Here is a 12923-nt window from a genome sequence, read left to right on the forward strand (position 1 = left end):
TTATGTGAGGATATTTCCTTTTTCACCAGGGCCTTCAATGAGCTCCCAAATATACCTTTGCAGAATCAAGGACAACAGTGTTAGCAAACTGTTCCAAGAAGGGAAGGGTGGAACTCTGTGTGATGAAGTCACACATCAGAAAGCAATCTCTCAGAAAGCTTCTCTGTAGTTATTATGTGAGGATATTTCCTTTTTCACCATGGGTCCCTATGTGCTCCCAAATATCAGTTTCCAGTTTCCACGAAAAGAGTGTTAGCAAACTGCTTCCTGAAGTCTAAATTATAAGCCTGTGAGATGAACTCACAGATCAGAAAGAAGTTTCTCAGAAAGCTTCTTTCACGTTTTGAACGGATGAAATTTCCTTTATCATCGTAGGCCTCAATGCGATCCAAGGAAGACCTTCTCAGGTTCCTCAAAGACAGTGTTAATGGACTGCTCCACGAAACATAAGTGTAACTCTGTGAGATGAATTCACACATCACCAAGAAGTTTCTAAAAAGCTTCTTTCCAGTTTTCATCTGTGGATGTTTCCATTGTCACCGTCAGGTTCATTGCGCTATGAAGTATCTAATTGCAGATTTCCAGAAAACTGTGTTAACAAACTGATCACTGAAGAGAAACCTGTAACTCTGTGAGTTGCATTCACACATGGTAGTGCAGTTTCTCAGAAAGCTGCTCTTTAGTTATTATGTGAGGATATTTCCTTTTTCACCAGAGCCCTCAAGGAGCTCCCAAATATACCTTTGCAGAATCCACGACAACAGTGTTACCAAACTGTTCCAAGAAGGAAAGGTGGGAACTCTGTGTGATGAAGGCACACATCAGAAAGCAATCTCTCAGAGAGCTTCTCTGTAGTTATGATGTGAGGCTATTTCCTTTTTTACCATGGGTCCCTAAGGGCTCCCAAATATCACTTTCCAGTTTCCACGAAAAGAGTGTTAGCAAACTGTTTCCTGAAGTCTAAATTATAAGTCTGTGAGATGAACTCCCAGATCAGAAAGAAGTTTCTCAGAAAGCTTCTTTCACGTTTTGAACGGATGAAATATCCTTTATCAGCGTAGGCCTCAATGCGATCCGAGGAAGCCCTTCTCAGTTTCCTCAAAGACAGTGTTAATGGACTGCTCCACGAAACATAAGTGTAACTCTGTGAGATGAATTCACACATCACCAAGCAGTTTCTAAGAAAGCTTCTTTCTAGTTTTCATCTGTGGATGTTTCCTTTTTCACCATAAGTTACATCGCGCTATGAAGTATCTAATTGCAGATTTCCAGAAAACTGTGTTAACAAACTGATCACTGAAGAGAAACGTGCAACTCTCTGAGTTGCATTCACACATGGCAGTGCAGTTTCTCTGAAATCTGCTCTTTAGTTATTATGTGAGGATATTTCCTTTTTCACCAGAGCCCTCATAGAGCTCCCAAATATACCTTTGCAGATTCCACGACAACAGTGTTTCTAAACTGTTCCAAGAAGGGAAGGTGGGAACTCTGTGTGATGAAGTCACACATCAGAAAGCAATCTCTCAGAAAGCTTCTCTGTAGTTATTTTGTGAGGATATTTAATTTTTCACCATGGGTCCTTATAGGCTCCCAAATATCACTTTCCAGTTTCCACGAAAAGAGTGTTAGCAAACTGCTTCCTGAAGTCTAAATTATATGTCTGTGGTATGAACTCACAGATGAGAAAGAAGATTCTCAGAAAGCTTCTTTCACGTTTTGAACGGATGAAATTTCCTTCATCAGCGTAGGCCTCAATGCGATCCAAGGAAGCCTTTCTCAGGTTCCTCAACGACAGGGTTAATGGACTGCTCCACGGAACATAAGTGTAACCCTGTGAGATGAATTCACACTTCACCAAGCAGTTTCCAAGAAAGCTTCTTTCCAGTTTTCATCTGTGGATGTTTCCTTTTTCACCGTAAGTTTCATCGCGCTATGAAGTATCTAATTGCAGATTTCCAGAAAACTGTGTTAACAAACTGATCACTGAAGGGAAACGTGTAACTCTGTGAGTTGCATTCACACATGGCAGTGCAGTTTCCCGAAAGCTGCTCTTTAGTTATTATGTGAGGATATTTCTTTTTTCACCAGAGCCCTTAATGAGCTCCCAAATATACCTTTGCAGAATCAAGGACAACAGTGTTAGCAAACTGTTCCAAGAAGGGAAGGGTGGAATTCTGTGTGATGAAGTCACACATCAGAAAGCAATCTCTCAGAAAGCTTCTCTGTAGTTATTATGTTAGGATATTTCCTTTTTCACCATGGGTCCCCATGAGCTCCCAAATATCAGTTTCCAGTTTCCACCAAAAGAGTGTTAGCAAATTGCTTCCTGTAGTCGAAATTATAAGTCTGTGAGATGAATACACAGATCAGAAAGAAGTTTCTCAGAAAGCTTCTTTCACGTTTTGAACGGAAGAAATTTCCTTTATCAGCGTAGGCCTCAATGCGATCCAAGGAAGCCCTTCTCAGCTTCCTCAAAGACAGTGTTAATGGCCTGCTCCCCAAAACATAACTGTAACTCTGTGAGATGAATTCACACATCACCAAGAAGTTTCTAAGAATGCTTCTTTCTAGTTTTCATCTGTGGATATGTCCTTTGTCAACGTAAGTTTCATTGCGCTATGAAGTATCTAATTGCAGATTTCCAGAAAACTGTGTTAACAAACTGATCACTGAAGAGAAACGTGTAACTCTGTGAGTTGCATTCACACATGGCAGTGCAGTTTCTCAGAAAGCTGCTCTTTAGTTATTATGTGAGGATATTTCCTTTTTCACCCTGGGTCCCTTTGGGGTCCCAAATATCACTTTCCAGTTTCCACGAAAAGAGTGTTAGCAAACTGCTTCCTGAAGTCAAATTATAAGTCTGTGAGATGTACTCACAGATCAGGAAGAATTTTCTCAGAAAGCTTCTTTCACGTTTTGAACGGATGAAATTTCCTTTATCATCGGAGGCCTCAAAGCGATCCAAGGAAGACCTTCTCAGGTTCCTCAAAGACAGTGTTAATGGACTGCTCCACGAAACATAAGTGTAACTCTGTGAGATGAATTCACACTTCACCAAGAGGTGTCTAAGAAAGCTTCTTTCTAGTTTTCATCTGTGGATGTTTCCTTTGTCACCGTAAGTTTCACTGCGCTATGAAGTATCTAATTGCAGATTTCCAGACAACTGTGTTAACAAACTGATCACTGAGGAGAAACGTGTAACTCTGTGAGTTGCATTCACACATGGCAGTGCAGTTTCTCAGGAAGCTGCTGTTTAGTTATTATGTGAGGATATTTCCTTTTTCACCAGAGCCTTCAATGAGCTCCCAAATATACCTTTGCAGAATCCACGACAACAGTGTTAGCAAACTGTTCCAAGAAGGGAAGGGTGGAACTCTGTGTGATGAAGTCACACAGAAGAAAGCAATCTCTCAGAAAGCTTCTCTGTAGTTATTATGTGAGGATATTTCCTTTTTCACCATGGGTCCCTATGGGCTCCCAAATATCACTTTCCAGTTTCCACGAAAAGAGTGTTAGCAAACTGCTTCCTGAAGTCTAAATTATAAGTCTGTGAGATGAACTCACAGATCAGAAAGAAGTTTCTCAGAAAGCTTCTTTCACGTTTTGAACGGATGAAATTTCCCTTATCAGGGTAGGCCTCAATGCGATCCAAGGAAGCCCTTCTCCGGTTCCTCAAAGACAGTGTTCAAGGACTACTCCACGAAACATAAGTGTAACTCTGTGAGATGAATTCACACATCACCATGAAGTTTCTAAGAAAGCTTTTTTCTAGTTTTCATCTGTGGATGTTTCCTTTGTCACTGTAAGTTTCATTGCGCTATAAAGTATCTAAATGAAGATTTCGAGAAAACTGTGTTAACAAACTGATCACTGAAGAGAAACGTGTAACTGTGTGAGTTGCATTCACACATGGCAGTGCAGCTTCTCAGAAAGCTGTTCTTTATTTATTATGTGAGGATATTCCCTTTTTCACCGGAGCCCTCAATGAGCTCCCAAATATACGTTGCAGAATCCACGACAACAGTGTTAGCAAACTGTTCCAAGAAGGGAAGGGTGGAACTCTGTGTGATGAAGTCACACATCAGAAAGCAATCTCTCAGAAAGCTTCTCTGTAGTTATTATGTGAGGATATTTCCTTTATCACCATGGTTCCCAAGGGCTCCCAAATATCACTTTCCAGTTTCCACGAAAAGATTTTTAGCAAACTGCTTCCTGAAGTCTAAATTATAAGTCTGTGAGATGAACTCAGAAATCAGAAAGAAGTTTTTCAGAAAGTTTCTTTCACGTGTTGAACGGATGAAATTTTCTTTATCAGCGTAAGCCTCAATGCGATCCAAGGAAGCCCTTCTCAGGTTCCTCAAAAGAGTGTTAGTGGACTGCTGCAAGAAACATAAGTGTAACTCTGTGAGACGAATTCACAAATCACCAAGAAATTTCTAAGAAAGCTTCTTTCTAGTTTTCATCTGTGGATGTTTCCTTTGTCACCGTAAGATTCACTGCGCTATGAAGTATCTAATTGCAGATTTCCAGAAAACTGTGTTAACAAACTGATCATTGAAGAGAAACGTGTAACTCTGTGAGTTGCATTCACCCATGGCAGTGCAGTTTCTCAGAAAGCTGCTCTTTAGTTATTATGTGAGGATATTTCCTTTTTCACCAGAGCCCTCAATGATCTCCCCCATAAACCTTTGCAGAATCCACGACAACAGTGTTACTAAACTGTTCCAAGAAGGGAAGGGTGGAACTCTGTGTGATGAAGTCACACATCAGAAAGCAATCTCTCAGCGAGCTTCTCTGTAGTTATTATGTGAGGATATTTTCTTTATCACCATGGGTCCCTATGGGCTCCCAAATATCACTTTCCAATTTCCACGAAAGGAGTGTTAGCAATCTGCTTCCTGAAGTCTAAATTATAAGTCTGTGAGATGAACTCACAGATCAGAAAGAAGTTTCTCAGAAAGCTTCTTTCACGTTTTGAAGGGATGAAATTTCCTTGATCAGCGGAGGCCTCAATGCGATACAAGATAGCCCTTCTCATGTTCCTCAAAGACAGTGTTAATGGACTGCTCCACGAAACATAAGTGTAACTCTGTGAGATGAATTCGCACATCACCAAGAAGATTATAAGAAAGATTCTTTCTAGTTTTCATCTGTGGAAGTTTCCTTTGTCACCGTAAGTTTCATTGCGCTTTGAAGTATCTAATTGCATATTTCCAGAAAACTGTGTTAACAAACTGATCACTGAAGAGAAACGTGTATCTCTGTGAGTTGCATTCTCACATGGCAGTGCAGTTTCTCACAAAGGTGCTCTTTAGTTATTATGTGAGGATATTTCCTTTTTCACCAGAGCCCTCATTGAGCTCCCAAGTATACCTTTGCAGAATCCACGACAACAGGGTTAGCAAACTGTTCCAAGAAGGGAAGGGTGGAACTCTGTGTGAGGAAGTCACACATCAGAAAGCAATCTCTCAGAAAGCTTCTCTGTAGTTATTATGTGAGGATATTTAATTTTTCAACATGGGTCCCTGTGGGCTCCCAATTAACACTTTCCAGTTTCCACGAAAATAGTGTTAGCAAACTGCTTCCTGGAGTTTAAATTATAAGTCTGTGACATGAACTCACATATCAGAAAGAAGTTTCTCAGAAAGCTTCTTTGACGATTTGAACGGATGAAATTTACTTTATCAGCGTCGGCCTCAATGCCATCCAAGGAAGCCCTTCTCAGGTTTCTCAAGGACAGTGTCAATAGAGGGCTCCACAAAACATAAGTGTAACTCTGTGAGATGAATTCACACATCACCAAGAAGTTTCTAAGAAAGCTGCTTTCTAGTATTCATCTGTGGATGTTTCCTTTGTCACCGTACGTTTCATTGCCCTGTGAAGTATCTAATTGCAGATTTCCATAAAACTGTGTTAACAAAATGATCACTGAAGAAAAACGTGTATCTCTGTGAGTTGCATTCACACATGGCAGTGCAGTTTTTCACGAAGCTGCTCTTTAGTTAATAAGTGAGGATATTTCCTTTTTCACCAGAGCCCTCAAAGAGCTCCGAAATATACCTTTGCAGAATCCACGACAACAGTGTTAGCAAACTGTTCCAAGAACGGAAGGCTGGAACTCTGTGTGATGAAGTCACACATCAGAAAGCAATCTCTCAGAAAGCTTCTCTGTAGTTATTATGTGAGGATATTTCCTTTATGACCATTGATCTCAAGGGCTCCCAAATATCACTTTCCAGTTTCCACGAAGAGAGTGTTAGCAACCTGCTTCCTGAAGTCTAAATTATAAGTCTGTGAGATGAACTCACAGATCAGAAAGAAGTTTCTCAGAAAGTTTCTTTCACGTTTTGAACTAATGAAATTTCCCTTATCAGCGTAGGACTCAATGCAATCCAGGAAGCCCTTCTCAGGTTCCTCAAAGACAGTGTTAATGGACTGCTCCACGAAACGTAACTGTAACTCTTTGAGATGAATTCACACATCACCAAGAAGTTTCTAAGAAAGCTTCTTTCTAGTTTTCATCTGTGGAAGTTTCCTTTGTCACTGTAAGTTTCATTGCGCTATAAAGTATCTAAATGCAGATTTCCAGAAAACTGTGTTAACAAACTGATCTCTGAAGAGAAACGTGTAACTCTGTGAGTTGAATTCACACATGGCAGTGCAGCTTCTCAGAAAGCTGCTCTTTAGTTATTATGTGAGGATATTTCCTTTTTCACCAGAGCCCTCAATGAGCTCCCAAATATACCTTTGCAGAATCCACGACAAAAGTGTTAGCAAACTGTTCCAAGAAGGGAAGGGTGGAACTCTGTCTGATGAATTCACACATCAGAAAGCAATGTCTCAGAAAGCATCTCTGTAGTTATTATGTGAGGATATTGCCATTTTCACCATGGGTCCCTTTGGGCTCCCAAATATCACTTTCCCGTTTCCACGAGAAGAGTGTTAGCAAACTGCTTCCTGAAGTCTAAATTATAAGTCTGTGAGATGAACTCACAGATCAGAAAGAAGTTTCTCAGAAAGCTTCTTTCACGTTTTCTACGGATGAAATTTCCTTTATCAGCATAGGCCTCAATGCGATCCAAGGAAGCCCATCTCAGCTTCCTCAAAGACAGTGTTAATGGACTGCTCCACGATCATAAGTGTAACTCTGTGAGATGAATTCACACTTCACCAAGAAATTTCTAAGAAAGATTCTTTCTAGTTTTCATTTGTGGATGCTTCCTTTGTCACCATAAGTTTCATTGCGCTATGAAGTATCTAATTGCAGATTTCCAGAAAACTGTGTTAACAAACTGATCACTGAAGAGAAACGTGTAACTCTGTGAGTTGCATTCACACATGGCAATGCAGTTTCTCAAAAAGCTGCTCTTTAGTTATTATGTGAGGATATTTCCTTTTTCACCAGAGCCCTCAATGAGCTCCCAAATATACCTTAGCCGAATCCACGACAACAGTGTTAGCAAACTGTCCCAAGAAGGGAAGGGTGGAACTCTGTGTGATGAAGTCACACATCAGAAAGCAATCTTCAGAAAGCTTCTCTGTACTTCTTATGTGAGGATATTTCCTTTTTTACCATGGGTCCCTAAGGGCTCCCAAATATCACTTTCCAGTTTCCACGAAAAGATTGTTAGCAAACTGCTTCCTGAAGTCTTAATTATAAGTCTGTGAGAAGAAGTCACAGATCAGAAAGAAGTTTCTCACAAAGCTTCTTTCACGTTTTCAACTAATGAAATTTCCTTTATCAGCGTAGGCCTCAATGCGATCCAAGGGAGCCCTTCTCAGGTTCCTCAAAGACAGTGTTAATGGACTGCTCCACGATACAAAAGTGTAAGTCTGTGAGATGAATTCACAGATCAACAAGAAGTTTCTAAGAAAGCTTCTTTCTAGTTTTCATCGGTGGATATTTCCTTTGTCACCGTACGTTTCATTGCGCTATGAAGTATCTAATTACAGATTTCCAGAAAACTGGGTTAACGAACTGGTCACTGAAGAGAAACGTGTAACTCTGTGAGTTGCATTCACACATGGATGTGCAGTTTCTCAGAAAGCTGCTCGTTATTATTATGTGAGGATATTTCCTTTCTCACAAGTGCCCTCAATGAGTTCCCAAATATACCCTTGCAGAATCCACAACAACAGTGTAAGCAAACTGTTCCAAGAAGGGAAGGGTGGAAGTCTGTGTGATGAAGTCACACATCAGAAAGCAATCTCTCAGAAAGCTTCTCTGTAGTTATTATGTGAGGATATTTCCTTTTTCAACATGGGGTCCCTGTGGGCTCCCAAATATCACTTTCCAGTTTTCATGAAAAGAGTGTTAGCAAACTGCTTCCTGAAGTCTAAATTACAAGTCTGTGGGATGAACTCACAGATCAGAAAGAAGTTTCTCAGAAAGCTTCTTTCACCTTTTGAATTTATGAAATTTCCTATATCAGCATATGCCTCAATGCGATCCAAGGAAGCCCTTCTCAGGTTCCTCAAAGACAGTGATAATGGACTGCTCCACAAAACATAAGTGTAACTCTGTGAGATGAATTCACACATCACCAAGAAGTTTCTAAGAAAGCTTCTTTCTAGTTTGCATCTGTGGATGTTTCCTTTGTCACCGCAAGTTTCATTGCGCTATGAAGTATCTAATTGCAGATTTCCAGAAAACTGTGTTAACAAACTGCTCACTGAAGAGAAACGTGTAACTCTGTGTGTTGCATTCACACATGGCAGTGCGGTTTCGCAGAAAGCTGCTCTTTAGTTATTATGTGAGGATATTTCCTTTTTCACCAGAGCCCTCAATGAGCTCCCAAATATACCTTTGCAGAATCCATGACAACAGTGTTAGCAAACTGTTCCAAGAAGGGAAGGGTGGAACTCTGTGTGATGAATTCACACATCAGAAAGCAATCTCTCAGACAGCTTCTCTGTAGTTATTATGTGAGGATATTTCCTTTTTCAAAATTCGTCCCTATGGGCTCAAAATATCTCTTTCCAGGTTCCACGAAAAGAGTGTTAGCAAACTGCTTCCTGTAGTCTATATTATAAGTCTGTGAGATGAACTTACAGATGAGAAAGAAGTTTCTCAGAAAGCTTCTTTCACGTTTTGAACTTATGAAATTTCCCTTATCAGCGTAGTCCTCAATGCAATCCAGGAAGCCCTTCTAAGGTTCCTCGAAGACAGTGTTAATGGACTGCTCCACGATACAAAAGTGTAACTCGGTGAGATGAATTCACACATCAACAAGAAGTTTCTAAGAAAGCTTCTTTCTAGTTTTCATCGGTGGATATTTCCTTTGTCACCGTACGTTCCATTGCGCTATGAAGTATCTAACTGCAGATTTCCAGAAATCTGTGTTAACAAAATGGGCACTGAAGAGAAACGTGTAACTCTGTGAGGCGCATTCACACATGGATGTGCAGTTTCTCAGAAAGCTGTTCGTTATAATTATGTGAGGATATTTCCTTTCTCACCAGTGCCCTCAATGAGTTCCCAAATATACCCTTGCAGAATCCAAAACAACAGTGTAAGCAAACTGTTCCAAGAAGGGAAGGGTGGAAGTCTGTGTGATGAAGTCACACATCAGAAAGCAATCTCTCAGAAAGCTTCTCTGTAGTTATTATGTGAGGATATTTCCTTTTTCAACATGGGTCCCTGTGGGCTCCCAAATATCACTTTCCAGTTTCCACGAAAAGAGTGTTAGCAAACTGCTTCCTGAAGTCTAAATTACAAGTCTGTGAGATGAACTCACAGATCAGAAAGAAGTTTCTCAGAAAGCTTCTTTCACGTTTTGAACGCATGACATTTCCTTTATCAGATTAGGCCTCAATGCGATCCATGGAAGCCCTTCTCAGGTTCCTCAAAGACAGTGTAAATGGACTGCTCCACGAAACATAAGTGTAACTCTGTGAGATGAATTCACACATCACCAAGAAGTTTCAAAGAAAGCTTCTTTCTAGTTTTCATCTGTGGATATTTCCTTTGTCACCGTAGGTTTCATTGCGCTATGAAGTATCTAATTGCAGATTTCCAGAAAACTGTGTTAACAAACTGATCACTGAAGAGAAACGCTTAACGCTGTGAGTTGCACTCACCCATGGCAGTGCAGTTTCTCAGAAAGCTGCTCTTTAGTTATCATGTGAGGATATTTCCTTTTTCACCAGAGCCCTAAATGAGCTCCCAAATATACCTTTGCAGAATCCACGACAACAGTGTTAGCAAACTGTTCCAAGGAGGGAAGGGTGGAACTCTGTGTGATGAAGTCGCACATCAGATAGCAATCTCTCAGAAAGGATCTCTGTAGTTATTTTGTGAGGATATTTCCTTTTTCATCATGGGTCCCTATGGGCTCTAAAATATCACTTTCCAGTTTCCACGAAAAGAGTGTTAGCAAACTGCTTCCTGAGGTCTAAATTATATGTCTGTCAGATGAACTCACAGATCAGATTGAAGTTTCTCAGAAAGCTTCTTTCACGTTTTGAAAGGATAAAATTTCCTTTATCAGCGTAGGCCTCAATGCGAGCCAAGGAAGCCCTTCTCAGGTTCCTTAAAGACAGTGTGAATGGACTGCTCGACGAAACATAAGTGTAACTCTGTGAGATGAATTCACACATCACCAAGAAGTTTCTAAGAACGCTTCTTTCTTGTTTTCATCTGTGGATGTTTCCTTTGTCACCGTAAGTCTTTGCTCTATGAAGTATCTAATTTCACATTTCCAGAAAACTGGGTTAACAAACTGATCACTGAAGAGAAACGTGTAACTCTGTGAGTTGCATTCACACATGGCAGTGCAGTTTCTCAGAAAGCTGCTCTTTAGTTATTATGTGAGGATAATTCCTTTTTCACCAGAGCCCTCAATGAGCTCCCAAATACACCTTTGCAGAATCCACGACAACAGTGTTAGCAAACTGTTCCAAGAAGGGATGGTTGGAACTCTGTGTGATGAAGTCACACATCAGAAAGCAATCTCTCAGAAAGCTTCTCTGTAGTAATTATGTGAGGATAGTACCTTTTTCACCATGGGTTCCTGCAGCCTGCCAAATATCACTTTCCAGTTTCCACGAAAAGAGTGTTAGCAAACTGCTTCCTGAAGTCTAAATTATAAGTCTGTGAGATGAACTCACAGATCAGAAAGAAGTTTCTCAGAAAGCTTCTTTCACGTTTTGAACGGATGGAATTTCCTTTATCAGGGTAGGCCTCAACGCGATCCAAGGAAGCCCTTCTCAGGTTCCTCAAAAACAGTGTTAATGGACTCCTCCACGAAACATAAGTGTAACTCTGTGAGATGAATTCACACATCACCAAGAAGTTTCTAAGAAAGCTTCTTTCTAGTTTTCATCTGTGGATATTTCCTTTGTCACCGTAGGTTTCATTGCGCTATGAAGTATCTAATTGAAGATTTCCAGAAAACTGTGTTAACAAACTGATCACTGAAGAGAAACGCGTAACACTACGACTTGCATTCACACATGGCAATGCAGTTTCTCAGAAAGCTGCTCTTTAGTTATTATGTGAGGATATTTCCTTTTTCACCAGAGCCCTCAATGAGCTCCCAAATATACCTTTCCAGAATCCGCGACAACAGTGTTAGCAAACTGTTCCAGAAGGGAAGGGTGGAACTCTGTGTGATGAAGTCACACATCAGAAAGCAATCTCTCAGAAAGCTTCTCTGTAGTTATTATGTGAGAATATTTCCTTTTTCACCATGGTTCCCTGTGGGCTCCCAAATATCACTTTCCACTTTCCACGAAAAGAGTGTTAGCAAACTGCTTCCTGAAGTCTAAATTATAAGTCTGTGAGATGAACTCACATATCAGAATGAAGTTTCTCAGAGAGATTCTTTCAGGTTTTGAACGGATGAAATTTCCTTTATCATCGTAGGCCTCAATGCCATCCAAGGAAGCCCTTCTCAGGTTTCTCAAGGACAGTGTGAATGGACTGCTCCACGAAACATAAGTGTAACTCTGTGTGATGAATTCACACATCACCAAGAAGTGTCTAAGAAAGCTTCTTTCTAGTTTTCATCTGTGATTGCTTCCTTTGTCACCGTAAGTTTCATTGCGCTATGATGTATCTAATTGCAGATTTCCAGAAAACTGTGTTAACACACTGATCACTGAAGAGAAACGTGTAACTCTGTGAGTTGCATTCACACATGACATTGCCGTTTCTCAGAAAGCTGCTCTTTAGTTATTATGTGAGGATATTTCTTTTTCACGAGAGCCCTCAATGAGCTCCCAAATATACCTTTGCAGAATCCGCGACAACAGTGTTCGCAAACAGTTCCGAGAAGGGAAGTGTGGAACTCTGTGTGATGAAGTCACACATCAGAAAGCAATCACTCAGAAAGCTTCTCTGTAGTTATTATGTGAGGATATTTCCTTTTTCACCATGGGTTCCTAAGGGCTCCCCAATATCACTTTCCAGATTCCACGAAAAGAGTGTTAGCAAACGGCTTCCTGAAGTCTAAACTATAAGTCTGTGAGATAAACTCACATATCAGAAAGAGGAGTCTCAGAAAAATTCTTTCACGTTTTGAACGGATGAAATTTCCTTTATCAGCGTAGGCCTCAATGCCATCCAAGGAAGCCCTTCTCAGGTTTCTCAAGGACAGTGTGAATGGACTGCTCCACGAAACATAAGTGTAACTCTGTGAGATGAATTCACACATCACCAAGAAGTTTCTAAGAAAGCTTCTTTCTAGCTTTCATTTGTGGATGATTCCTTTGTAACCGTAAGTTTATTGCGCTATGAATTTCTAATGCAGATTTCCAGAAAACTGTGTTAACAAGCTGATCACTGAAGAGAAACCTGTAACTCTGTGAGTTGCATTCACACATGGCAATACAGTTTCTCAGGAAGCTGCTCTTTAGTTATTATGTGAGGATATTTCCTTTTTCACCAGAGCCCTCAAAGAGCTCCCAAATATACCTTTGCA

The sequence above is a fragment of the Rhinopithecus roxellana genome, chromosome 2 (assembly GCF_007565055.1).
Source record: "Rhinopithecus roxellana isolate Shanxi Qingling chromosome 2, ASM756505v1, whole genome shotgun sequence".
NCBI lineage: Eukaryota > Metazoa > Chordata > Mammalia > Primates > Cercopithecidae > Rhinopithecus > Rhinopithecus roxellana.